Source organism: Hirundo rustica, chromosome 2 (assembly GCF_015227805.2).
Source record: "Hirundo rustica isolate bHirRus1 chromosome 2, bHirRus1.pri.v3, whole genome shotgun sequence".
Classification (NCBI taxonomy): Eukaryota; Metazoa; Chordata; class Aves; order Passeriformes; family Hirundinidae; genus Hirundo; species Hirundo rustica.
This window is the reverse complement of record NC_053451.1, coordinates 1,479,699-1,505,380: the sequence shown is the minus strand read 5'-3', so window position 1 is coordinate 1,505,380 and position 25,682 is coordinate 1,479,699. Positions and strand designations below refer to the sequence as shown.

General features: G+C 53.5%; 1 protein-coding gene and 1 long non-coding RNA gene across 2 annotated transcripts in view; both read right to left on the bottom strand.

Annotated features, from left to right (window-relative positions):
• The window catches only part of GDPD5 (glycerophosphodiester phosphodiesterase domain containing 5), a 109,724-nt gene extending 106,643 nt beyond the window's left edge, over positions 1-3,081 (bottom strand). The window contains exon 1 of the mRNA XM_040056305.2: positions 2,954-3,081. The gene's annotated coding sequence lies outside the window, so the exon portion shown is untranslated. The remainder of the gene's footprint in view (positions 1-2,953) is intronic.
• A 4,505-nt stretch (positions 3,082-7,586) lies between these two features.
• LOC120749148 (uncharacterized) lies at positions 7,587-25,603 on the bottom strand. The gene is made up of 4 exons (XR_005699557.2): positions 25,447-25,603; positions 22,015-22,094; positions 17,740-17,912; positions 7,587-11,686 (listed from the first exon to the last, which is right to left on the bottom strand). It is a non-coding gene; the product is annotated as an uncharacterized LOC120749148 (long non-coding RNA).
• Positions 25,604-25,682: the final 79 nt, after the last annotated feature.

Below are 25,682 nucleotides of genomic sequence, written 5' to 3'. Positions count from 1 at the left end.
TGTTCCTCAGCAGGACAAGCCGTGAGCTCCTTGGTGTGACACTGCCCTCTCCTGAGCACAGGGGACCGCTCAGCCTCACACCCGGCCCGGAACAAGGATTTTGGGGAGCCCCGAGCAAACACCCTGCAGTAAATGGAGAAACTGAGACGCCGCTCACCCCACAGCAGCTCCGGCTGGCAGCAGCAGAGCCCAGGGCAGCCGCAGGGTCCTCGCACCGGCAGCACCGGCCGGGGGTCAGGACAGGAGTGAAATAGCCCGATCTGAGCTCTTCGGAGCCTAATTAGCAGTGGCTGCAGCCTAATGAAGCTGCCAGGTGGATCCCGTGTCTTGATCTCAGAGAGTAGAACTGGATGAGTTTAAAGACCCTTCCAACCCAAACCATTCCATGACCATCAATGTGAAGGTGGAAAAGTGTCTCAGGGGCAGGAGCACAACCTCTGGGGGTGCATCATGTCAAGAAAAAGGAGTTTAAACCCAGCACTGCGGACTCCAGGGAAAGCATATTCCTACCCCAGCACGTCTGTAGGAAAGCTGCTCTCAGCCCTAAGTGCCCCTCCACGTCCAGCCCCACCATCAGTCACTGCCACACCTTCCCACACAAGCCCGGAGCTGCACCAAGAGAATTTCAAAGGTACAACCATTCCCTTTTATCTTCACCCTCGGGAAGACTCAGAGAGCGAGTTAAAGGACAATATTGCCCTAGGTGTGTCTGGCTAAAGGGCATCCAGACCTAACTTGTGAGCATCAAAGTGCCTCTAACACAAATCAGAGCCACCTGCTCCCTGCATCTTTAACTTGCACCTGTGAGCTACTCCAACCCACACGTTGAAACCCACAAACAACCCCCCCTAAATATACTGATTTTGGCATGGTGATTTTAAGGCAGTTACTTGAGATCAAATACGCCTGGGTACACAGTTAATGGGTAAAAGTACAACAAAGGGCTGTCCCCTCACAGCTCGTTCCGTGTCTCCTTATAACCTTCCTGGTTTATAAAGCATTTTGTTACCTTGCTAAAGACAAAACCCCTTTATCATTAATTGCCAGCCAGCAGTTTCTGACTCTACAACCTGACACCACATCAATTGATCCGACCAAGACTCATTTTCCTTCCAAGACAAACACCGGTCGTGCTTCGCCGAATTCATCGCAGGGAAAAGTGCAACAAGCAGAACGCGCTGGTTTAATAAAAAAGTACAGCTTGACAGAGACGCCCACTCTAAAATTAACTCTGCCATCAAAGCAGAGCTTGTATTTGCCTCTGAAGAAGCACCTCCCAAATCACACAGAAATGTTCTGCTGCTCCACATTGCCGTGGTATCAGCATGAAGATGCTTCAAAGCTTGGCAGAGGAGAATATGTTAAAATAACAGGCTTTAAGGAGTCAGGATGCATCACTGCTCAGGTGGATAAAGGCTGGCTAATGAATTAATGGACCATTTTCCGTAGCAATCTGATGAGGAAAATGGACATGCCAGCCAAAATGCAAGGCAGGAAATCCATTTACCTCAGCTTTTCCCCAGCCACACCTGCCAAGTGCAAGCTGGTGATTTGTAAAGGGGAAAGAAGGGACAAGGCTGTTATCCTGCATGGCTGGGTGATCCAACCCCCAAAAAAACCCCTCTTTAAGAAGTAGCACCACTCTAACTTGTACTTGCTGATTAGCAGCAATCTAAATTTCCTGGCAGCTGCAGCATCCCGAGGAGAGTCCAGCACCCGAACGGTACGCTCGGATTTAACGTTCTCCGTGCACAGCGTAACTTTCTCATGGAGAAAAATCTGTACAGGCTCCTTCCCACCAGGACAAAGAGCCAGCAAAGAGAACCATAATTCATTACTTTTTTTAAATTTCACAGGCAGCGTGGCTATGCCTGCTCCTGCCATCTATCCCTAATCCTTCTCCAACCCCAAAATAACCCTTAAGCCAACACGATTACACGTAACAAGAGTGGCTGGAAGGACCCACCCCTAAAATCCTAAAGCACGGCAAGTTCAAGACAGCCAGGTTTTTCCTGGCTGGAGAACCCCTATTTCCATCTCACCAGGGGTGAAATTTCACAGCTTCCACACCAGGATTTGCTCCAGCAGCCCTTTTCCAGAGCGAGGCTCACATGCCGACTGCAACTCCTCAATGCCCAGTTTTCCGGGCGGGGAACAGACAGGACGTGGGTGAGGGCTTCAATAAAACAGCACGGAGACTTCCCCCCCCCCCCCCCCCCCCCCTTTCCTGAATTACTCTTTTTTTTGAATTAGTTTCTTTGCCAAGCACCAAGACAAAGTGGCACCCTCTTACATTCACCTTTTCCCCCCCTCTCTGCTCAGTGCTCGCTGGAAATTTGGGGTCTTTAACAGAGGCTTTGGTGCCGGGGAATGTCGCCAAGAGCCATCCAGGACATCCCTGAGCATCCTCAGGGAGCTGGATGGGCACCGAGCGCTCCTCCAGCTGGACCAGCAACAATAAATATATCTCTGTTGGGATTCTGCTGCCTCAGGATTTTACAGCTCCGGACAGCAGCGGTGTGAAGCCCCGGAGCCGCGGGACACTGCAGATGCCATTATTTCATATCAAAACGAAGCGTTCCCTGTTACACAAGCAGGGCTTGAAGGGGAAAAGCGGCGTCCAGAATCACACCCGGCCACTTTGGGGCACCCCGGGACCTCTCCCCGGGTGGGTGCCCACCCACGTCCCCCACCACCGGGAGCACCCGGCCACATCCCCGATTTTGCTCGGGTCACATCCCAACTTTGCTCGGGATGCTCGCGGCCAGGTGAGGGGGGCACACAGGGCACAGAAACACCTCTCGGGGCAAAGGAAGGCGGCTCGGGACAGCGGAGCACCTTCCGGGGGTGAAAGGCGGCACAGCCCGTCCCACCCGCGGCAGCTCAGCAGCAGCCCCTCTGCCCGGGGGATGCGGGCAGCCCCCAGCCCACCCCGCCCGCCCCTTCCCTTTACCTGCCGCCGCCGGGAAATCCGCCGGGTTCCCGAGCCCCCGGGGAGGGGAAGGCCGGCCCCGGCGGTAGGGCTGTGCCAGGGCCGGCAGGGAAGGGCGCAGGGACGGCGCTGGCACGGCCGCAGCCCCGTCCCCGCAGCCCGGCTCGGCTCGGCTCGGGAGCGGGGCGGGCGCTGCGCCGGGCGGCTCCGCCCCGGGCAGCGCGGGAGGAGCGGAGGGACGAGAGGAGGAGGAGGAGAGGAAGCTGCAGCCGGCCGTGGGGAGCTGTTCTCTTTGGGGTGTTCCCCGGCTGCGAGCGAACCCCCCAAGGGTTCTGGTTTGGGGGGAAAAGGGAAAGGTTGGGGCAGCCCTGGGTTGGGAGTGCTTGGGACTGAGCCGGGGGCGTTTGGGAATGCTGAGCCCCTAAAGGGCAGCGAGCACCCGGGAATCGCACAATGGGCTCGGGTGGTAAAGGACCTTAAAGATCATCGCATTCCAGCCGTCCTTTCACTGCCCCAGGTTGTTCCAAGCCCCGTCCATCCCGGCGCTGGACGCTGCCAGGGATGGGGCAGGCACAGCTCGGGGGAGGAGGGATGTTTTGTGTTCCCACCTGGGTGGATAAAAAGTGTCGGGTGCAGGTTTGGGTTTTGCAGCCTCCTGATTTCTCCCCTCCCCTTTCCAACTCACCCTCCGGTTTTTCTGCTCCCTTTATCACCTGGTCCTAGTTAGATCCTGAACTCCCAAGCGTGCAGGTGGACCTGATCGCCACACTGAGGCCATCTTGGTGTGGGGGTCCTGGAGCTGTAGCATTCTGGGGGAAGGACAAGTGTTTTGTTGGACCTACACCGTGCTCAGGACTTGTTTTCCTCACACTGCAGCAGGACAGGTTATTTGGGATGAGGATGCCCAGGCCTGCCCAGCACTGTGGCCAAAACTCAGCTGTGTCCTGGCTGTGAATCCTTTCCCCTTCTTGATGCAAGGGGACAAAACACTTGGCTGACAGCAGTAGATTCCATTTCTTTTCGTGCAAATTGGCCACTTTCCACTTTTTCTGGCCCAGCCCTGAAGTAGAGACTGATCCAAGCAGTGCAAGAGAAAGGGACGTGCTGTCAAAATAACAAGCAAGCATAACCAAATGCCAGAACACCTCTTTACTGAGGCAGGCTAAGCTGAGAGAGGTTGCTGGTAAGTGGCTCTTTTCCTAGGAGAAGCAGAAATAACCCTGCTGCACCCAGCAGTAGGGAAAGCCTGGAAGTGAAAAATCTGAATTTAACCCAAGCAATGAGCAGCACAGCAGAGGAGCTGTGGGGTTGAGGTGCAGGCAGCTGTCCTGGCAGCCCTCTGCCAAGTGCTTCTCCTCCCAGCACTGCTGACAGGAGACATTTCAGGATCACAAGCCCGAGAGCTGTGATTACCTTAAATCCTGATGAAAATCTGTCCTGTGGGAGCGTTTTATTTGCTGCCTGGTTGTGGGTCCACGGCAGAGCTTTAGGATGTGTTTTCCTGCAGGCTTGGGGGTGGATGTGCAGGAGGGGACGGGACAGATGCAGATATTTCAAGGCACATAACAAAGTCTGGTGCCTTTGCCAAACTTTAAACATCCTTGGTCCTGTGCCTAAGGATTGGCTTTTAACTTCAGCAGAAAGAGTTCAGCCTTTCGCAAGATCAAGGGAAAAATACTTTTTTCTGGCACCAAGAGGAAATAAATACTCTTCAAACTCGTGAGGTTCCAGAAATCCTGCAGCTGCCCCCAGCACCAGCCAGTCAGTTCTCTCCAGCATCCATTTGCTGAGGAGAATGCCTCTGAAAAGATACAGAGTTCGCACATTTTCAGAATATTTCCGTGACTTGGCCGGTCGAATCCGACACAGGATCCTGCCAGGACGCAGGGCTGGGGAAGGATTTGTTCTCCAGCCACTCTGAGCAGCTGTGAGGACAGCAAAGATGAGCACAAGGACCATCTCAGCCCCCTGAGAACAGCACTTTGACCGCTAAGGGCCGTGCAATGTCCAAGAAAAGTCACTGGAGGAAATTTACCATGAATTTCCACGCAGCCTCTAGGAAAACAGATGCAATTAGGGATGGGGAAGATTGGTTTCAGATTTATAAGCTCCTTGTCCCGTGCTGAGAGCCTCGAATGCTCAAAGCTACTTTAAATATCTCCCTTTTGGCATGGGAGGGGTTTCTGCTGTGCTCATTCCTCACATTTCCAGCCAGCTTCACTTCCAAAGGATGCAGCTCTAAAGCTCTCCTGAAAACCCTCTGGACCCCGGTGACACTCCCTGTGTGCGATTCCCTTCTAAAGCCGCTCCTTCAGGACCTGGCTCAGCTCTAAACCAGGGCTGAGTGTTGGGATTTCACGCCACATCCTGAAAGTGTTTAGTTACGTGCTCATGGAAGGGAAAATTCCTCCAGAAGGGACATTTTTGTCTCCTGGCAGGGAAATACGAGGCTGGCAGCTCAGAAGGGCATCAAGGCAAAGTCTCAGAGGAGTCACTGCTCTGGTCTTTGACTGGGATGGATGGTGAGGGAGATGATGCAGTTTTCTACAAGAGTGGGATCAGGAGGAATGGGCTGATTAATCCTTAAACTCAGCACCAGCCTCCTCCAAGAAAAAACGCTGTTCCTTCCCCTCTGTAGGCAGGAAAAAAAACCCCCTTTTTCCTCCTCCCAGGCTCACAGGGGGGAAGTCTTTGCTGGAGAAACACTTTCCTGAGCAGTCCAGGTGACCCAGACATGGCCTTGGACACTTCCAGGGATCCAGGGGCAGCCTCAGCTTCTCTGGGCACCCTGTGCCAGAGGGTGGGAATTGGGAACAATTCCTTCCCAATATCCCATCCATCCCTGCCCTCTGCCAATGGGAAGCCATTCCCTGTGTCCTGTCTCTCCATGCCTTGTCCCCAGTCCCTCTCCAGCTCTCCTGGAGCCCCTTTATGCCCTGGAAGGGCTCTGAGCTCTCTCTGGAACTTTCTCAGAGATGCCAGAGCTTGTTGAATATTCCCCTTCCTGCACTTGCTGCTGCACTCTGGGGCAAAACAAGGCAGGGCCTGGTGACAGCACAGCAAATTCCCCCACGGCTTTTTGGGGCAGAGCAAGGAACCCCTGCTCAGCTGCCAGCGTAACGCTGCCACACCTGGACGGTGAACACTGAGAGATTTCAACATCTCAGTTTTGCTGAGAGGAAACAAAGGATGAAGCAAGAGAGGCTGGATTGAAGTGGGGGATGTCTGGCAGGAGTGGAGCTGTGGCTGTGCCCATGCAGAGGAGCTCTGGGAGGCAAATCCCGGAGCATCCCAGCGGCCCGGGGAGGGGAAGGAAGCGTGCAGAGGGACACACCATTGTTCTGCCCTCTCCAGTTCTCGGGGAGCGCAGGGCAAACAGGAGGGAGCTCGGCGCTTTCCTGTGTTTGTGCTGCGAATATTTTCATTAAGGTCCTTTTTCCTACCTCTTTCTCCGAGGCCTTTGTGCCTCTAGTAAGTGCAAGGAGGGTGTTGATTGTAAGCGTCCCCTCAGGCATAATTATTTTACCATAATAGCATTTACAGCGAGGGCTTGCAGAGCCGTTTTCCTGTTACATCCTCTGCGTTTCAACCTCTCTCACACTTTTTTTTTTTGCCTCCTCAAGCTGCCCCAACAAGCCCTCGCAAGGTCTCCATCCCTGCAGCAAAAGCCACAGGGAACTGGCAAGCCCCGAAGACATCACCGAGGGTGGAAATGGGAATATTTGATGGAAATGAAGATATCTTTTGTCCACCAAGTCAGGATTTGCCTGCTCTGGGGGAGTTAACCAGAAACCCCTTCCAGGGGATAAGAGGGATGTACATAAACAGCAGGAAAGTCACTGGCAGGGATCACTGGAGAAGGTAAATCACCTGTCACCCTCAGCATCCCCTGACGACTGCACTGAAGTCTTGCAGTGTTGGGGAGAAAATAGGGATGGCTCGGCCATAAAAGTAACAGGTAAATAAATATGAAATAAATAAATATAAAATTGAGAGGATCTGGAGGAGCCAGGAGCAGACTTTGTGGTGATGGTGACCCACTGGCAAGGTGAGGAATGTCTGTCTCCACGGAAGTTTCTCAGGATGAAGAGCACCCAGTGCCCTCCTGTCCCTCTGAAGCCGTGAAGGATGTTACCTTCTATCATTGTCTTGGGCAACCAACTCCTGGACTGGCCCCCAGCCCTTCAAAGGGATAAATATGGATCCACTCAGCCCATGCAGAGCCCTCTGGATAGAGGGAGCTGAGCAGTGTCCTGGCAAGGACAGTCCCTGCCACAAAGGGTCCCCCAGCTGAGCTGGTGGCAAGACTTACTCCTGTGTCCCAAGCTCGTGACCTTCTATTTGCTGGCATTTTTTCCCCACAGTTAATGCACAATTGGAAGGAGTGAAACCTTTCCATAACCTCCAGCTCCTGCTCTCAGTATCAAGCATAGGATAAACACAAGTGTCCTGTGGGGAAAAAAATCACAAAACATAGTAAAAAAATCACACTGGTGTGGCAGTTCACGATATGGTGTAGGGGCATGGTGGGATTTGGTCAAAAGTTAGTAAATGTGACAATCTTGGGGGTCTTTTCCAGCCTTAGTGATTCCATGATTGCAGATATATTGGGAGAACTTTAGGGCACGTAAATAAAGCCATCTCTGAACTAACTGGTTTGAAATTAAACTTTGTTTAATAGCATTTTCTAAGAGCAGTCCACTTAATAAACAAATGCAGCTGAAACAGCAAGGAAGGAAATAAATATGTCATTCGGTGGTGCAATACTTCCCTGCCCTGTGAGAAAGAGCTTTATCAAAAAGTGCTTCTGATAACATCTGACCAGAAGAGTCAGAGAGGGTGAGTGTGAAGGCCAAACCTTTGCTTGCATCAAAATCCCAGTGGCTGTTGCTGGAGGAGCTCCCCTCACTCCACCCTGGAAAGCAAATCCCGGCGTTCTCCCAGGAGCCGCTCGCTGGCTGCACAGAGGGCTGCTTTGTTCCCTCTGCTCCCTGCCCAGCCAGCCCTCTCCTCTTCACCAACACATTCATCAGAGCCTTTTGGCCGAGGCCTTTGTTCTCTGCTGCTCAGGAAGGTCTGGGCTCATGGATCACATTCCTGGTGCCAGCACGGGATGATCTTTATTGACAAACCCATCATCGATCCGGCTCCCTCCAGGAGGACTTTCACCTGCGCCGGCTCTGGCCACGTTATGGATCTGCAGGTGATGTTTGGATACAAACACAGATAGGCTCACAATCAAACCCTTTGGGGATGTGCCCTGCTCCAGTTAATATTAAACACCTTTGGAGATATCTCTGCATTTCTCCGGGCCGGGAGGAACCTGCTGCATTCTTCTCATAGCTCCTTTGCAGGTACTGAAATAAAACCCCTGACCTGGAGCCCTGAACAAAGCCCCTGTTTTTCAGCCAGGCCAGTGGGAGCATCAGTGTTCTGATCCTCTCCATCCCAGTGTTTTCTCAGATGGAGATGTGGGGTTTGACCCCATTACGGGGGACAAAAAACCCGTCCCGGCCTCAGCTCAGCCTGCCTGGGCTGGAGCGTGTGCGCACAAACGCTGCTGAAATTAAATCCCCGAGTTCAAAACCTCACCGTCTTAAAAATGTTACATGAATCCATTTCCCTCCATTTCCACTAAAACAACAGCAATTTTTCTTCCTGTTCCGATGTAATGTTGTTCTACGTGATGCTGTTCCAGCAGTTCGTAAAAATTTCTACAAATTTAATCTGTAAATTGCTTTCTGATGGGTGAAGCACAGCACCTGCATTCAGCTTTCCGAGCACCAGTAACTGTGCACGAACACCCTTCTCTGTTAAAGCCAGAGTGGCATTTGGGGGTACGTTTGGCCCAGGAGGGATTTGTTAAAAGATCTTGGAAGGATGAGCTCTCCTTGCACGCCACCAGCTTACAACAGCCATGGATTCACAGATTCATGGAATATTCTGAGAGCAGCCAGGAATATTCTGTTCCCAGCCTGTGGTCAGAGCAGGGCTGGGCAAAGCAGCACCAGAACATCCCACATTCCTGGCATGGGAGCGTGGGCTGCACCCCTGGCTGCAGGGCCAAGCCCTTGTCTGGGGGATGGATTTTTCCAGCCTCAAAGATGGGAAGCATTTTACCTTCATCTGGGGAAGGAGGGAGCAGCATCCTTCACTCCAACCAGCTCATGCTGGGTTCCATGGAGGAGAGGTGAGGATGAACTCGGTCCTGGGAGACTACAGGAACCGGGGGGTTCCCACATTGAGGGACAAACAGGAGGGCAGGGTAAGCAAGGCCTAAATGTCCTGCCCTCCTTTCTCCCAATGAATCCAACCACCTCCTAGGCCAAGCCTGGACCACTCTGAAGATGTCCAGGCCCACACAAAAGTCCTTCATCCAGCCAGGTTTGGGCAAGCCTCCAGAATGCTCCTTTGTGCCCATTTCAGTTCAGCTCTTGGTTGCTGCCATCCAGGAGGCTTCACAGCCCAGGACCTGTTGGGCTTGTCTTGCTCCCAGCTTCCTGCTCAACCTGCCAGGAGCTGATGCCAGGAGGAGACATTTCAGCCAGGCAGCCTCCTCAGCTGCATGGAGGGAGCAGAGAAACTCTTCCAGCCTTTCCTCCTGGGGCCAGACCTGCCCTGGATTCTGCTGCCTTCACCTTGAGCTTCCTCTCCTCTTCCTGGCCTTGAAGGCTTCTCCCTGCTCCAAATCTCTCTGGAGTTTCTGATGCTGCAAAGGCACCTCTTCACCCTCCCGTTGCCATCGCAGCCCAGAAATTGCATTTCCCACCCCAAAAGCTCAGCTGGGGTCAAGTTCCACCCAGAAATCAGCTCATTCTTCCACACCACGACGGGACCGCCAGCAACCCCCTCGTTTCCAGCAGCACAGCAGAGGCAGAGCCAGGGAATCTCCACTCCTCGGGGCGGATTTCCCCTCCTGCTTTGTGGCACGGGCAGGAGAGGCCTCGAGATGTTTGCTTTGACCCCGAGGTGACGTCTGGGGTGCAGAGGTGACAACCAAGGCACTTGCAGAGTTCACCCTCCGAGCCCAGCAGCCACCAGCAAGCTGTGCTGGGCGCTGGGGCCATAATGAGCAGAGCAAACATTATCCTCCATAGGTGCCACGGGCTGCTGCTGCTTTGAACTGCTGGCAGAAAAGCCTCCTTAAATAGCTGGGATTCCTCCCAGCAGCACAGGGATGAGAGGAATAATATTTGGGAGAAGAACACACCCCGAACGACGGCGTCTGTGTGAGGGTGGGAGGCAGAGAGCAGCCGGCATCTCCCGGCCACAGATGGTTCCCATCAAGAGGAATTTTTTTTCTTGTTAATCCCGAAACAAGCTTGGGATGTATTTTTATTTCAGTGTTAAGAGGAGAAAAAAAGGAAGTCTGACATGACCCCCTGTTTTTCTGGCCTCACTCCCTGCTCAGCCTCTGCTGTGAGCAAGCAGAGAAAATTTAGCTCACGTTAAAGGCAGGGACTCGGAGAACAAAAAAAAATCCTGGGGTGGTTCTTCCAGCTCTTCTTGACCTGGGAATTTATTCCATTCAGGCTAGAAATGGAGGTGAAAATCTAAAGCCTGGGTGTGTGTTTGAAGCACCCTGTGCTGTTCATCAAGGCACAGAGGACATCCAGGTGCCTGGGGTGTCACCAGGGGTGTCCCCTCTCCCCTTTAAATCTTAAACCTCCTTTGAGCACCAGGGATGGACTCCCGAGCCAATCCACTCCCAAAGCCATCACATGAGCTCAGGAGCATCTCTAGCTCAAAAAAACCCCCCAAATAGTTATAAAAACTGCAATCAGTGGGAGGACTGGGAATTAATTCTATTCAAAAGACATCCCAAAAGCCTTGCTTCGAGGACTTGCCTGGCATTCCTCCACAGCCTCCCTGGCACGATGGATGCCATGGTTCCACAAACTTGCTCTGAGGGAGCTGCCAAGAGGAACCCCTTGGCATATCCCAGGAAGTTTCCAAGGAGAGCCGTGGCTTGGGGATGTGGCACCCCCTCCCAAATAATCAGCTATGGGCCATCTGAAAGGATTCACACGGAAGCAGGGCCAGGAAATAACTTTTTCTCATGGAGTGACACTCCTGCTCCATGGTGGTGGCCCTGCTGAAAGCAGCCCTGCAAGGTGGTGACCCCTCAATGGGAATTTTCTTTCAGATACAATTTCCTGGGATATTTACACCCCCAGATGACCCTGGGCATCCCCCCCTCCTCTCTGGCAACTCCCTGGAGTGACTCAGGACGTGCAAACTCTGATTCATCCCAACCTCCCAGGAGCACTGAACGTCCCACGTGCTCCAAGGCAGGGTGGTGGGAGAAGGCTCCACTGGGCCTCCCCTGTGCCCATGGGGAGACACTCAGGGCAGGCTGGGGCAGCCAAGGACCCTCAGGACAGGGATGTACAGAGATAAGGAGATCCTGGTATGGGAAAAATGGACTGGGAGCTGTCCTCCAGGACGTGCTGCTCTGGCCCAGGATTGGTTTAGGAAGGATTTGAAGAGGATCAGGAAATCCAGGGTCAGTGTCTTGGCAGCTGCAAAGCGTGGTGGCACTTGCAAAGTCAGCTTGGCTGCACAAATCCTGGTTTTCTTCAGGATGTGATTGTTCCATACAAGGATAGAAATACGTGGTTTCTGCAGCAAACAGCACCACTGAAAAAGCTGCCAAGCTCTCGGGTCTGTGACCACCTACTGCAAATCCTGCTGGAAAACTGGAGGAACCTGGATCTGCTCACCAGGGATGAGGTGGATGGTTCTCCTGGAGATCTGAAATTTAAATGGACATTCAGATCCACAACTGGCCATCCTAAAAAAGCTGTTTTCTCATGCCATTGCACATGGTGGGGGACAAAGCTCCCTGATCTGTTTTGTGTGTGAGTCAGAGCACCACACTTGGCGTTTCTCCTCCCTTAGTCCTGGGAAATGGTCCAGTCCAATCCCTGGCCCTGCACAGACACCCCAAAATCCCACCCTGGGCATCCCTGGCAGAGCTGTCCAAAGGCTCCTGGAGCTCTGGCACCCTCGGGGCTGTGCCCATTCCCTGGGGAGCCTGGGCAGTGCCCAGCACCCTCTGGGGGAAGAACCTTTCCTAAAGCCAACATAAACCTGCCCTGACACAGCTCCAGACTTCCCCTGGGATCCTGTCAGACACCAAGGTCCTTTCCTGCCGTTCCAAGGGGGCAGGATGGAGCTGGGACAGACCTCCAGGTGACACCTGAGAAAGTGAGGGCTCCTGAGTGTTCTCCCTTCATGGCAGAAGCGGGAGGGATGTGAGATGTGACATCCCTGCCCATTAAAGATTACAGCTCAGCCAGGCCAGAAGGATTGTAGGAGTCAATCCCATTTAAGCCTTTCTATTTAAAGGAATAAACTACCTAGGGAAAAGGCAGCCTAAGATTAGAAACTCACAGGATTTCCTCAAATTCCAGCCATCAGCCCCAGATTCAGCCCAAGGGGGTGGTTTGTTATTTTCTCAGAGCATGAATCCTGCACCACAGCAAAGTTAAGTTTGGATTATGCTGTGCAGCTCCATCACAGGCCCAAAAGCCATGCTCAAAGCTGGTTTAGTGCCGCTCCCTCTCTGCCTAAACCATCTCCACTACTCCTTGATTTAAAACTGTTTTTTAGGCAGGAGAGTTTTGGCTTTTTGCACAAGCAGGGGATGTTTCCTGCAAATCTCATATTGCTCAGAAGGATGCTCCTGTGCAGGAGAATCTTTCAGAAAATTTAATGCTAAGCAGGGTGGGAAGCAGAAATAAATGTTTTCCCTTTTTCTTGTTTTGGGTAGGAAAAGAACTCCAAGACCACCCAGTGCCACCCCTGCCATGGGCAGGGACTCCTTCCACTGTCCCAGGCTGCTCCAAGCCCTGTCCAACCTGGCTGTGGACACAGCCAGGGATCCAGGGGCAGCCACAACTGCTCTGGGCACCCTGTGCCAGGGCCTCCCCCCCCCTCCCAGGGAGGAAGTTCTTGCCAATATCTAATCTAAAATCTCTCCCCTCAGTTTAAAATGACACAAAGGATGTGGGCAAACCAGACAAAGTCACCCTGTGCTTTGTGCCTCACCAGCCAGGAATTGGGAAGTCATTTGGGATCTGACACCTGGCTCTACTGCTTCTCCCTAAGCTGGGTGAAACTCCAGCCTGAGCTACCCTAAAGCAGGAAAATACAAAGCCTGTCCCTAAAGGGATTCCAAAGGAATGAGGGATCCCCTCTGCCCCAGCACCGCAGCAGGATGGGAGCAGTTGCTTTTTCCATGCTTGGCACGTGGGGCTGACTCATTCCTGGCAGGAATTTCCCTCTCACCCATCCCCTCCTGCCCCTCTCTCTGCCTGGAGATCTTCCCCCAACGGCAGCAAGGGGTGAGGGCAGCTTAAGATCAGCCCAGAAGCAGAGAGCTTCCCTGAATCCCCAAGATTTCAGCTGGCAGCAGCTGTGCAGGGACATGTCCAAGAGGTGCCCACTCCTTCCCAGCTGGCTTTTGGGAAGGAGGGGAGGGGAGTTCTGGAATGCTGGGCAGAGCTGCCCCATCATGAGGGCGGGGAGACCGAGCATCAAAAGAGAGACATCTCGTGTGCCAGTTGTCCCTGTGGTGGCCTCGAGGTGCAACCAGGACTGGGCAGGGCACGTGAGGGAGCTCAGCCCTCCCAGGAAACCTCGGATCAGCTGCATGTGCACAAACAGGTCCAGCAGGAGCTGTCCGGGGATGGCCACGCAGCCAGGTAGCCCGTGATTCATGGGATAAGCATCTGCTGAAGCTGCAGTCACTCACTTTCCACCTCCAGTTCTCCTCCAGGCCAAGTGGCAAAGCCACAGGGGCAGAAGGGGCCTCTTGCCCTGGCCACCCAGCAGAGCCTGGTCCTGCAGCCCACAGCAGCAGGAGCTGCCAGGGCTGGTGCTGTGACATGGGACCTTAACTCAGATCCACATCACAACAAGGGATCCAACCCTGTGGGATTTGGTAGGTCCAGGGTAGCCTTGGGGGCACACCCCAATTTCTCAAGGTACACAACCCAGAATGAGATCTTGGAAAGCTGAAGGTGGAAGCAAAGAGTCCAGAGGAGGACCTGATTCTCAGGAATTTAACAAAATCACAGAATCACAGACTGGTTTGGGTTGAAGGGACCTTAAAGCTCATCCAGTTTCACTTCCCACTACCCCAGGTTGCTCCAAATCCCATCCAGCCTGGTCTTGGACACTGCCAGGGATCCAGGGGCAGCCACAGCTTCTCTGGGCACCCTGTGCCAGGGCCTCACCACCTTCACAGCCAAGAATTCCTTCCCAATATCCCATCTAAATCTACCCTGTTTTGGTTCATAGCTTCATCCTACAACTGCTTACCCTGACAGATGCAGCAGCTCGGGATATAGGAAGGGCAGAGATATGTCCCCCTCTCCAGGTGTGCTTTGCCTTCACCAGTTATCCCAAACACACCAAGTCTCCCTTTTTTTCCCCCCCACTCTGGGCAGCCACAGCTTGGACGTCAGTGGAAAATGATTCCTTGAATGAGTGTGGCTGGATCAGCTGACTGGGCTGGCTGCAGCAAATCTCGTGGTCACACAGCTCGAAATGTGCAGCGGTGCCTGCCTAAGCCTTTCCGTTTATAGGATGGAAAGGGGAGCTGGGAGTGAGGAAATAAATCCTTTGGAAGCAGAAGGGGTTTGGAGACAGAACAGGACTCCCCAAGAGAAACACATGGGGGTGCAGAGAGGGTGGACAGCAAGCACAGATCAGGCTGGGCATGGAGCTGATGGAGCATCACCAACCCTGTGCTCCTGCCGAGCCGAGGCCAGGGAAAGGCACAGGACTCTGGGAACTGGGATGAGAGCATCAGGGCTGGGACCTGCCTGCCAGGCTGGGCTGGATATGCAGTGCTGGAGTGCTCACAGGAGTGTGAAAGCCTCTCCCTGCCTCCCTCCTGCAGCCTGGCTCATCTCTCTGACCCCTGGCCTCCCCACAGGAGCAGAACTCGGCTTCGGAATAAATCCCAGCTGTCTTCCAGCTCTTCCCTGGGCCAGCTGCCATGCCATGATAAAGCAGCTCCTCCCTCCAAGACAAGCCCCTGAGCTGCAGCTCCTTGGGAAGGCAGCCTGCTGATGGACTGTGGCAGGGAATAACAAACGCCTCTGTGTCAGGGAATAACAAATAACAAATTCTCCCTTCGTCCAGCAGCTCCCGTGTCCTGAAGGAAGGCGAGCGGGAGGCATCTGGAGCTGTGTGCACAGGCAAGTCACCCCAGCCAGGCTCTAAGAACCCTGACAGGCCCTAATTTCTCTATCCTGGATAGATACAGGGTAAAACTTGCTGGTTCACTTGGTTATCCCAAGGCAAGGGGCTGTAAGCAATCCCTGAGTTACTCTGCAGGGATTTTCCTCACTGCTGGCAACTGCAAAGTCAGGAGAGGAAGGGATCTGAACAGGAACTGCTGCTGAGGTTTCATTTCCAATATCCATCCCCTGAACATGAATGTTTTCTGTCAGAGCTGCAGGGGTTTTTCAGGTGGATCACTGGGGTTTGCTGGCATTGGTACCAGCACCACTGGGGCTGTCAGCTCTGATCATGCACAGCTCGGGGCTCACCGCTGACCACGCTTGGGCTCCATCCAGCTCAGATCCAGTTAATTAAAGGAAATAAAACACTTCCCTACAAGCCAAACCCCCTTTTCTGGGTGTTGTCTACTGGGAGGCTGCAGTTCTGACTTAGAGCTGAGTGGGAGACCTGAAGGGTATCACTGCAAATCCCTTGTGTCTTGTAGGAAGCCAGCCCTTCCCATTCCCTCCTAAAGGGATTGCCTGCCTTGTGCATCCTGGCACATCCCTCAGGACACATGGACATGTCCCAAAAACAGAGAAGCTGTGGCTACCCCTGGGTCCCTGGAAGTGTCCACAGCTAGGCTGGACAGGGCTTGGAGCAGCCTGGAAGGTGTCCCTGCCCCTGGCAGGGGGTGGGACTGGAGGAGCTTTAGGGTCCCTTCTGCCCCAAACCATTCTGTGCCATTGCGATTGTGTGATTTCACACGAGAGCTGCTCTAAGTCACTCCCATCCCTACAGACTTTCTGCCAAGATTCTCCTGCAGATCCCATTTGTTCCTTGCCTCTCCCCTGCATCCCCAGCCCTGCCTGGGAGGGATTTGGGCAGCCTGGGGAACCCTCTTCAGGAGAAGAGAGGATCCTGCACGTCCCTCAAAGAGAAGGAGAAGGACTCCCTCTCTCTGCTCCCAAGCAGAACAACATCTTTGAAACTGAAACCTGGAAAGACATAAGGAATCTCCTGTCATGCTCCCACAGTTTGGGGTTATCTGTACTGCCATCATCTTATTTCTAGTGATCAATCTAATAAATCACAGTTGAAATTATATTTGGCAGAGTCTGAAATGAGTTCAGTTCCCCTTCCAGGCCAGGCTGGACAGGGCTTGGAACAACCTGGGATAGTGGAAGGTGTCCCTGCCCATGGCAGGGAATGGCACTGGGTGATCCTTTAAGGTCCTTTCCAACCCAAAACAAGGAAAAAAACAACAAACAAGCAAAAATGCCAGGTGTTTCTACGTCCATCTTTGCTTCCCTTTCTCCCTCCTGGCTCCTGCTAGCCTTGTTACTCCTCTTGGCTCTGTTTTTCTCTTTCCAGCAGGGAGGACTGGCCTGGAAGAGCATCATTCCCAGGGCGAGTGGGAGGAGAGACCCCTCTCCCGGGCAGAGGGGGGCTCCCAAGCCGCAGTGCCGGGGCTGGGCGGCGCAGACCGAGCCCTTCCCGCTCCTCCCGCAGGGATTGGAGGCTGGGGAGGGCTGGAGCCAGCCCGGGATGGTGCCGGAGCCGGGCAGCGGGGGGAGCAGCGAGACCGGGACACGGGACCTGGGACACAGAGCGGGAGGACACGGAATGTCCCTGCCCGGGGCAGCGGCGGCTCCCCAGGCTCGGGAGAGATTCCCTGGGGGAATCAGCCGGGGCTCTGCCAGAGCCCAGCCCCGCAGAGGGGCTCGGTTTGGGTTTGGGGATGCACGGAGGGGATGTCGTGGGGCTGGGTGGGATCTGCTCCCTGGGGAACGCCCGAAAGGGGAGCAGTGCCAGGGCCACGGGGGATCTCTGCAGGGGAAGGAAGCTGTGCCCAGGGATGGGAGCAGGGTCTAAACGAGTCCTGCAGCTCCCTAATTGGATCTGTGCGCTCCCAAATCCCAGCCAGCCCCTCTCTGTTCTCCACTATTTTTAAATCCATTCGTTTCCGCTGGTCTCTCTGCCTTGGTGCAGCCTTTTCCACACTGACACTTCTGCAGCCCAGAAATCCTAAATATTCTCATTCTCCCAAGTGTTTAAGCAGCAGCTGCACTGGGGACCAGGGGAGCTCAGGGCCAGCAGTGCAGGGGCTGTGCTGTTTGTTGTGGCTTTATGGCACTTTCTGAAGCATGGGAAACTCTTGGCCACAGCCCCACAGAGCCAGAAGTGTATTCCCAGTGCAGGATTCAGGGCGTGGGATTGGAGCTGGGACCAGAGACGGAAGCCCTGGTGGCAGTCAAGGCTGGAGGAGCTTTTTCACCCTGATCCCACCCTCAGGACAGTGGTCCTGCTGCCCCAGGGATGCAGGGCTGGCACCAAGGCAGACAATCACCTGTTTAGCTGAAGCCAGAGCACTGGGATCTTCCAGCTAATGGGACAACACAGGTGATGAGGCCCTAAAGGACCTCTGGAGTGCACGGTGCCAAGCACCCAGCGCTTCTCACACCCATAAGGATTTGTTTGCACTGACTCCGCATCAGCCCTGTGGTGCCCAAGATTCCTGCAGGGCCTTTTGGGTGTTCCCCCATCCTGTCCCACCTTCCCCTTCATACCTGCTTCCACAGGGTGACCACAGGGAAATGGCAGGGAAGTCAGGAAAGCTTCAGGCAGCAGTGAGTTGCTGGATTCATGGCACATGGTGAATCAGAGACAGAGCCCAGAGCAGATTCATTGTGCATCCCACAGTTGATGAACTTGCCTCCAGCAGATCCAATTTCTCTATTAACTGGAATTAGGGAGGAAATCATAGTTAAATTGTTAATTCATCAAGACAGGCACCATCACAGTCACTGAAGATATTTCTGGATTGGGGGGGACTTTGGAAAATGAAGACAATCCCACAATGCACAAATTGCAGTTTCTCCATTATTTTGTGTGTCCAGCACACAGCTTTGTCATTGGAAACTACAATAACCAGAACTGGATATTCCATATCCAACAGAAGCCCTTGGAAGTCCAGGATCTGAGTGTTTCCCTCCCACTAAACTGCAGCCATGACTCGCATCCTGAACTCTTCAAAACTCAGGAGCTGCCTTAAGTTCTTTGCTGCTGCTTCTCTGTGTTCAGGCAGCAAAGGAGCTTGAAATAATTCCCAACTGGATGGGGCTAAGGCAGATCCATGCAGGAGAGGAGGAGGGCAGCTGTAAGAGGCTTTGATTCACATGTGACTTTGTAACCACAGCATCCCCTGGGTCCCAAACCAGGAGTGATCCCAGGGGGATTCAGGTCTTGACGTCAGAGCCGACAGAGTCCCGAAGTGCAAATGATTTCTAAGACTGAATCCAAGCTGTTTGTGCACAGCTGGGAAACATCCAGCATCCCTCCTGAAGGGAATCAGGAGTGAAACAACGATCCTCATTCATCCAAACCTCCCACCCACCTCTCCCAAGCACCTCTGGCCCAGGCTGAACAAGAGACCTTCTGTGGAAAGCCAAATTCAGCAGCTCTGATGCCTCCTCCAGTGTTGGGAACAGCCTGTCAGATCCAGGGATCTGCAGGAGATGTTCAATGTGCTGAGTGCTGGGCCAGGAGCTTGGAGTGTGCTGCCTGGAAGTGCAGAGAGAGGCAGCTCCTGCATCTCTCCCACAGTTTGGGCATCCACGTTGGAGAAAGGCATCAATCATGGTCCCACAGGCTACAAAGACACAAAGCAGAGCTTGTTCCTGCTTGGGGTTTATGGCAGAGTAACCAGGAGCAGGGAGGGAAGACGAGGATACAGAGGCTGCTCTGTAAATCCAGAGGACCCCTTGGCCATGAGATCCATCTCTGCTAGATGAGACTGGAGCTGGGAGAATCCCACACAGAGCAGCTCCACATCCTGGGCTCCCAGCCCTCAGCAGACTGTGTGTGCAGAGAGGGAGAAGGTGCCTCTGGGACTCCCTATCATGTCCTCAGCATCCTGTGGAGAAGGAAAGCAGCACAAACCAGCCTGGCTCTGACTCTGCCCTAAACTCACCCTCCATGCCTCAGTCTCCCCAACTGTTAGAGAGGATAATCAGCCTTGCCCAACTTTATAAAAGCCTGGGACATCTGCAGATGCAGATCAGATGAGTCAGATCTGCCTTGTGTGACTCAGCTGGCAGATGCCATCCAACAGCCACGGAGCTTCCCTTGCTCCAGGATCCATATTTGCTGTTCTTACTGCCAAGTGCGTGACTATTCCCAAAACTGAACATGCCTGTGAGTTTCTAAATGCATTTGGGAAGATCAGAAAAAAGCCTTTCTAACTTCATTCTGGAACGGGAAACAGAGAAAAGCTCACTGAGCAATCCACAGCTTTCCTCCCTGCAAGTGACAAAAGACGGAAAACGGAAAACACAGAGCGGGGTTTGCTTCTAAAATTAACATAACTCTCTGTGGCAGCACAGGGATGTGACCCTGGGAAAGCCCTTAATGTGTGGATGCAGCCCACTGGCAGCTGGAATAAAATGTGAGCGGCTCCTTCTGAAGCTGCCAGGAGCAGGCGTCGCTCTGCAAGGATGCAGCAGGGTTGCATCATGTGGGCTCCTTGAATCTTCCAGAAATCTGCCACTTCTTCCCTGCCAGATTTTTGTGGGGAATCTGTACAGTAGCTGGGAAAAACACACTACAGTTTTCAGCTGGCATACGTGAAGCAGGCAAGAGTGTTCAGGCTAAGTGGGGTTTCATGTGGGGACACAGGGAAGATGTCACTTTTTTCCTAAGGGTCTCTGGCCTTGGAGCTACATCCTGGAATACATCCTGGCCTCTTGCAGACACCTCCTAAAGTGCCACGCTATGGGTTAAGCCCCCTGACCCAGCCTGGACCTATGGTAAGGGATATTTGCCTCCCAGGTGGGTGCATTTTGTCATCCCAAAGCTGCAGCAGCTCAGATCTGGACACAAACTGGCTTGGTCCCACCAGATCAGCATAACATCCCCAGGGTTGGGCCCACCATGGTTCTTGGAAACTAGGGAAGGATGAAACCCTTTTTCCTGTGTGGTTTACACTAAAGGAGAGATTTTAGATTAGATATGGGGAAGGAATTGTTCCCTGGGAGGGTGGGCAGGCCCTGGCACAGGGTGCCCAGAGAAGCTGTGGCTGCCCCTGGATCCCTGGCAGTGTCCAAGACCAGGTTGGATGGGGCTGGGAGCAGCCTGGGACAGTGGGAAGTGTCCCTGCTCATGGCAGGGGTGGCACTGGATGGACTTTGGCATTACTTCCACCCCAAACCAGTCTGAGACCCTGTGATTCCTGCTGTATCTCTCTGGGCAGCTTTCCTGTTGCCTCTGCAAGAGCAGAACGGACAGAGAGGCTGCCAGGCCCTTCCTAAGCATCCCTTTGCTTGCACATCCTCAGCACTCTGCTAAGGAGGATTGCACTCGTTGTTTATTCCTGCTGGGCCGCTGCCCAGTGCTGAGCCCAGCATGTCTTTCCTGGGATTCATCCCTCCCCTCCTCCTTCCCTGCCTTCAAACTGCTGCTCCAACCCCCCAAAGTCCCCAAAGCAGCAAAACCCCCAGCCCCTCCTGCACTCAGCCCCCTCCTTCCTCTGGCATCAACAGGGGCAGTTTTAGGGCTCGGCTTGTTGGGAACCCCATCCCCAACAAGGAAGACACTTTTAGGGACAGCAGTGGCACTGGGGAGACAGGCAGATGTGTGACACACTTGCACACACAGCACAGGCTGAGCCCACCCCGCCTCCCAGCCTGAGCAGTGCTGTGCTGGAGGGAGAAGATTGGCTGCCTGAGGATCCCTCTCCAAGCCAGGCTCGGCTTTAGGGGCGTTGCTGTTCCCTGGCTGGCTCCAGAATAAGCGGTTTCCTTTTACATCCCGGTTTCCTCGGGAGAGGCTGAAACGCTGAGGGGGGAGAGTGTGGGGCTGAGCCTCCTCTCAGCTTCCACCAAATGGGACGGGCAGGCAGAGCCCAGACCTTCCACATTCCCATGTGCTCCTGGAAAACGCCAGGAAGAGACAAGGGAGAGCTCGCTGCAGCAGAGTGAACGCAGCTTTTAACAAGAGAGGTGCCCCACCACAGTTCCACCCTGTGCAGAGCAGATCAAACCAACCACCTCTGCTTGTCTTTTGTAATAAAGGGTGAAAACCTGGAACTGGCACGTTCCTTGCTGCCTGCTTCCAGTGAGGAAACTGACGTTGCAGCATCCCAAAGCCCTGGTGCTCTCACATCCTGTCCTTCAGATGGCCTCTGCGCCCGTGGGGCTGACGTGGCTGACAAACCAAGCACTTGCTTTCCCTTTTGGCTGCCTTTCAGGAGGATCCAGCCAGTCCCGGTTACTTTGAGGCAGAAGGGAGAGGGTAAGGAGCCCACATCACCAGTGCTCATCGTAGAATCCCAGAGTCCGAGGTTGGAAAAGTCCTCTAGGAGCACTGAGTCCAAACATTAGCCTGGAAAGGGCATCTTGGAGTCCTCTTGGCTTGCCACGACCCCAAACCAGCGCTCCTGGATCAGTGTAGGAACGGCCCAGGACCCCACAGCCCCGTGGGTCCTCCCAAGGGATTGCAAATCCCTCCTGCCACATGCACAAGGAACCCATCTCCTCCTGCCACAGCCCAGCTCCCAGGAAGGTGTGGGATGCAGGGGCTTGCAGTCCAACCACCATCACCCGTGCTGGCCCTCTGCTGAGGCCACACAGATGTCATTCTTTCCACCCAAAAGCGCCAGAGGAATTCCGCCCCCCTGCCTCGCTGTGTTGGCAGGAAACCCTGTGGATTTTGAACTTTTCTCTGAGAGTATTAAACAGGGATTACAAACTGGGATCAAGGGAATCTCTCTCCGCTGCGCCCTGTGGGAAAGCTGCAGCCTCTGTAGCCTGTCCTCCCTGGGACTGGGTTTGTGCACCCCAGCATACCTGGATGAAGCCACGGATGGGGAATTTGCTCCATAGCCATCAGGTCTTTTCCTCTTCCTTTTCCTCCTGCACCACACCTGCTGAGGAAGCAAAGGGAGATCAGTGCCTTGCAGAGGATCCACAGGATCTGCCCCTTCAGGACACATAAATGCAGTCAGCTCCCCGAAGGCCTGGAGCTGGCGTGGCCAGCTCTGGGCACAGCAGGCTGGCACGGGGAGTTGGCTCTCCCTGCTGCACTCCAGACAGGCCAGGGCACGGATCCACGGGATGCAGCCTTTCAGCTCCACTGCCATCCTTTGTGTGCCGTCTGCTCACACAAAGCTGGGCCCTCCCAGCTCCTGCCAGGCCAGAGCTGCGCATGGCTGAGAGCCAGAGAGGGGGAAAAGGGCTGGGGTCCCACTGCAGTGCCAGCAAAGCCATGGCTCCGGGATGCCTGGGGCCACATGGACGAGCTCAAGGTGCCAAAGGAGGGTGTGCAGGGAGGAAATTAAAGTGCTGATCCCAAATTCCCCCAAAGTCTTTGCATGTGGGGACCTGGAGGAGCAGGCAAGTCCTGACTAGCTCTCGAGCAGAGAGGGATCCAGGGAGAGCTCAGAGCCCCTCCCACTGCCTAAAGGGGGCTTGTGAAAAATGAGGGAGAGGATTTTTTCATAAGAGTAGAAAGTGACAGGACAAGGAGGAATGGCTTTCCACTGCCAGAGGGCAGGGTTAGATGGAATGTTGGGAAGGAATCCTATCCTGTGTGAGTGGTAACACCCTGGCTCAGGGTGCCCAAAGAAGCTGTGACTGCTCCTGGATCCATGGAAATGCCCGAGGCCAGGCTGCACAAGGCTTGGAGCGATGTGGGACAGTGGAAGGCATCCCTGCCATGGGAGGGGTGGCACTGGGTGATTTTAAGGCTCTTCAGTGCTGGCTCTGAGCATCCCTGCCCTCCTCAGCCACGATCCTGGAAAGCAGAAACCCTGCACCAGTGCTGCCTCACAGCAGCACAGAAGATGACAGAGTGTCTCCAGCACATGAAAACAGGATGAGTCTCCTGGGTCACTGTAAGGTGAAAGTGCAAAGCTGCTGGAGTTTATATTTAAAAAGTCCTGTCCAAAGAACACACTGCCTGCTTTTGCAGAAATAAAACACTCCTTCAATAGATAATCAAGTGCATTAGTAATACTGCTCGAAAAGAGAAGCCAAACAACCAGGACAGCACCAATCTGGATGTTTCATGGCTGGGCATGGATTGTTTCCCACAACTGGACTCCTAGTACAGTTGGATTTCCCTGCTCTCCATCCCAGCAGCTTCTCCAGGCCCATTCCAAGCACTGCACCAACAACCTGGAAATCTCCCTCTGCTCTGTCCCGGGGGCTGCAGGATCGCACCCATGTCACAAAAACTTTGGGTGGTTTTTAATTTGAGGCTCAGCGGACCTGCACTGCCCTAAACCCACAAAGTCAACCCATGCTGGAAATAACTCCAGACAAAAGAAACTCGAGTTCTGCCCTGCGCAAGTGCGGTTTGGAGGGGAGGAGCTGGGCTGGAGGAGTGGATGCGTCCCTTTGGCAGCTGGAACCGCTCATTACACGAGCAGGGGAGACGGAAGACGGCAACTCCCAGTTTGGCTCCCCCTTCCCAGTCCCCATCCCACCGCTGGAGGAGCTCCTACGTGGCACTGTGGGGGCTGGGAGCGCCTCTGCACAGCCCAATCATGCTTGGAAATCACTGGAGAGCAGCAGGAATAGGAATTCTCCCCAGCAATGCAGATCAGCCTGATTTCCAGAACTTCGGCCCTGGACAAAACCGTTCACAGTCACGATGGACTGTGTGCTGACATTTTGGTAGAACTGACTCATTTTCTGCATATTCACAACCTAAAGCTCTGCAGGGTTTTTTGTGGCTCCTCCCAGGTTGTGTTGTAGAGACAGCAGGAACAGGTTGAAATATACACTTAAAATCAGGAAAAATCCAAAATATCTTTATGCTGGGCTGCCAGCCCTCAAACACGACTATTTTCATTCTACTCCAAACTCACGTTATTGAGGCAAAGCCATTTCAGAGGACTGAAGTGCAGAGCCCCCAGTGTCAAAGGACTTTGGTGCTGGGAGGCAGTGAAAGAAATCGAGATAAAAAGTTTAAGAGTCTATTTTAAATATCACTTGGAAGGTGAAAAAAATCTTACATGGGAAGTAATTACAGAGAAGGGTTTGAAGGTGGAGCAATTCAAAATTTGGCAGAGAAAAGCAGCTGACAGTGGAAGTTTAAAGGAGCTTTTCTCATTTCTCAGCTGGCACATGCTGCTGGTACAGACCAGTAACATTTACCTAGGTAATGATGGTTTGATATCAGCAATTTCATTTTTAATAAAGCCAAAACTGTGCTATAAAAACCCTGGGACCCCACTGTTGATCATTTATGCAGACACAAAGCAAAGCTAACTGCACCAAAATCCGCCAGTGCACCAAAATCTGTTGCTTAAGGTATTCCAAAGCTTTCTTTCCTACTGAATCTCTCCTTGAAGGGACCAGATCTCTAAATATCCCTGAGCACCAGGTTTATTGCAGCTGATAGAGACCTTTTTAACAAGGAGGGCTCAAAGATGTCCCCTTGCATGAGATGAGAAGTATCTACTCACATGGCACCATCTGAACAGTTAAGATGAAAGGAAAATGGCACTTTTAGATGCTACCTTCTAGAATAGGTGGGCTATGAAGGGGAATGGAATGATGATTCCAAGACAACAAACAGAATATTCAAAGCCAGAAGGGAAAATCAGATGCTGTTTGCTACTACAGCAATAGGAGGCTGAGACCTGCAGTCTTCAGAGGGAAGCAGAAAAACATGGCAGAGCTAAAATTAGGGGGGGAAATAAAATTACAGTGTGATTAAAAGGGAGTTGTAGACATCAGTTAGAGAACACAAGGATGCAGAATCCTTCTGCTGATGTAACCATCCATGAGGTGGGTGGTACCTCAAATATCCCTATGTCCCAGATTGCCATGAAAACAATCCTGTGCTGTCCTAAAACGTGGAATCTGAGCTTCAACACTTGTGACTCAGCAGAAACCTCTCCATGGCACAGCTTCTCTGGGCACCCTGTGCCAGGCCCTCTCCATCCTCCCAGGGAGGAGTTCCTTCCCAATATCCCATCTACCCCTGCCCTCTGGCAGTGGAAAGCCATTTCCTGTGTCCTGTCCCTCCACGACTTGTCCCGAGTCCCTCTCCAGCTCTCTTGGAGCTCCTTTAGGCACTGAGCTCTCCCTGGAGCCTTCTCTTCTCTCTTGGAGGTCAGCAATCAGGGCACACTTCAGATGGCAGGATGGGGCAGGTGTTAAACACTGGCTGCCTGTGACTGCTCCAGTGGTGGCTGAAGGCCTTTGCACCACCCCTGACTCTGTATGGAGTGTGACAGCCCAGAAACAAAGCAATAAATGTATCACTACCTGCCTTTGGTGCCAACAACCATCCAGCCGCAGGAGATGCCGGGACAGGGAGAGGATGGAAATAAGACGGACTCGAGCCCTGTAAAAAGGCAAAAGCATCGTTTGGGCAGGGAAAAGCTCCCCATGTTCCTGCTGCAAGGGCTGGCTGGGCTCAGGCAGGGGACAGGCTGGGGCAGCTCCGGGAACGCGCATCCCCCCTTCCATCCCGACCCCCCTTCGGCGGCGCGGGGCCGGCG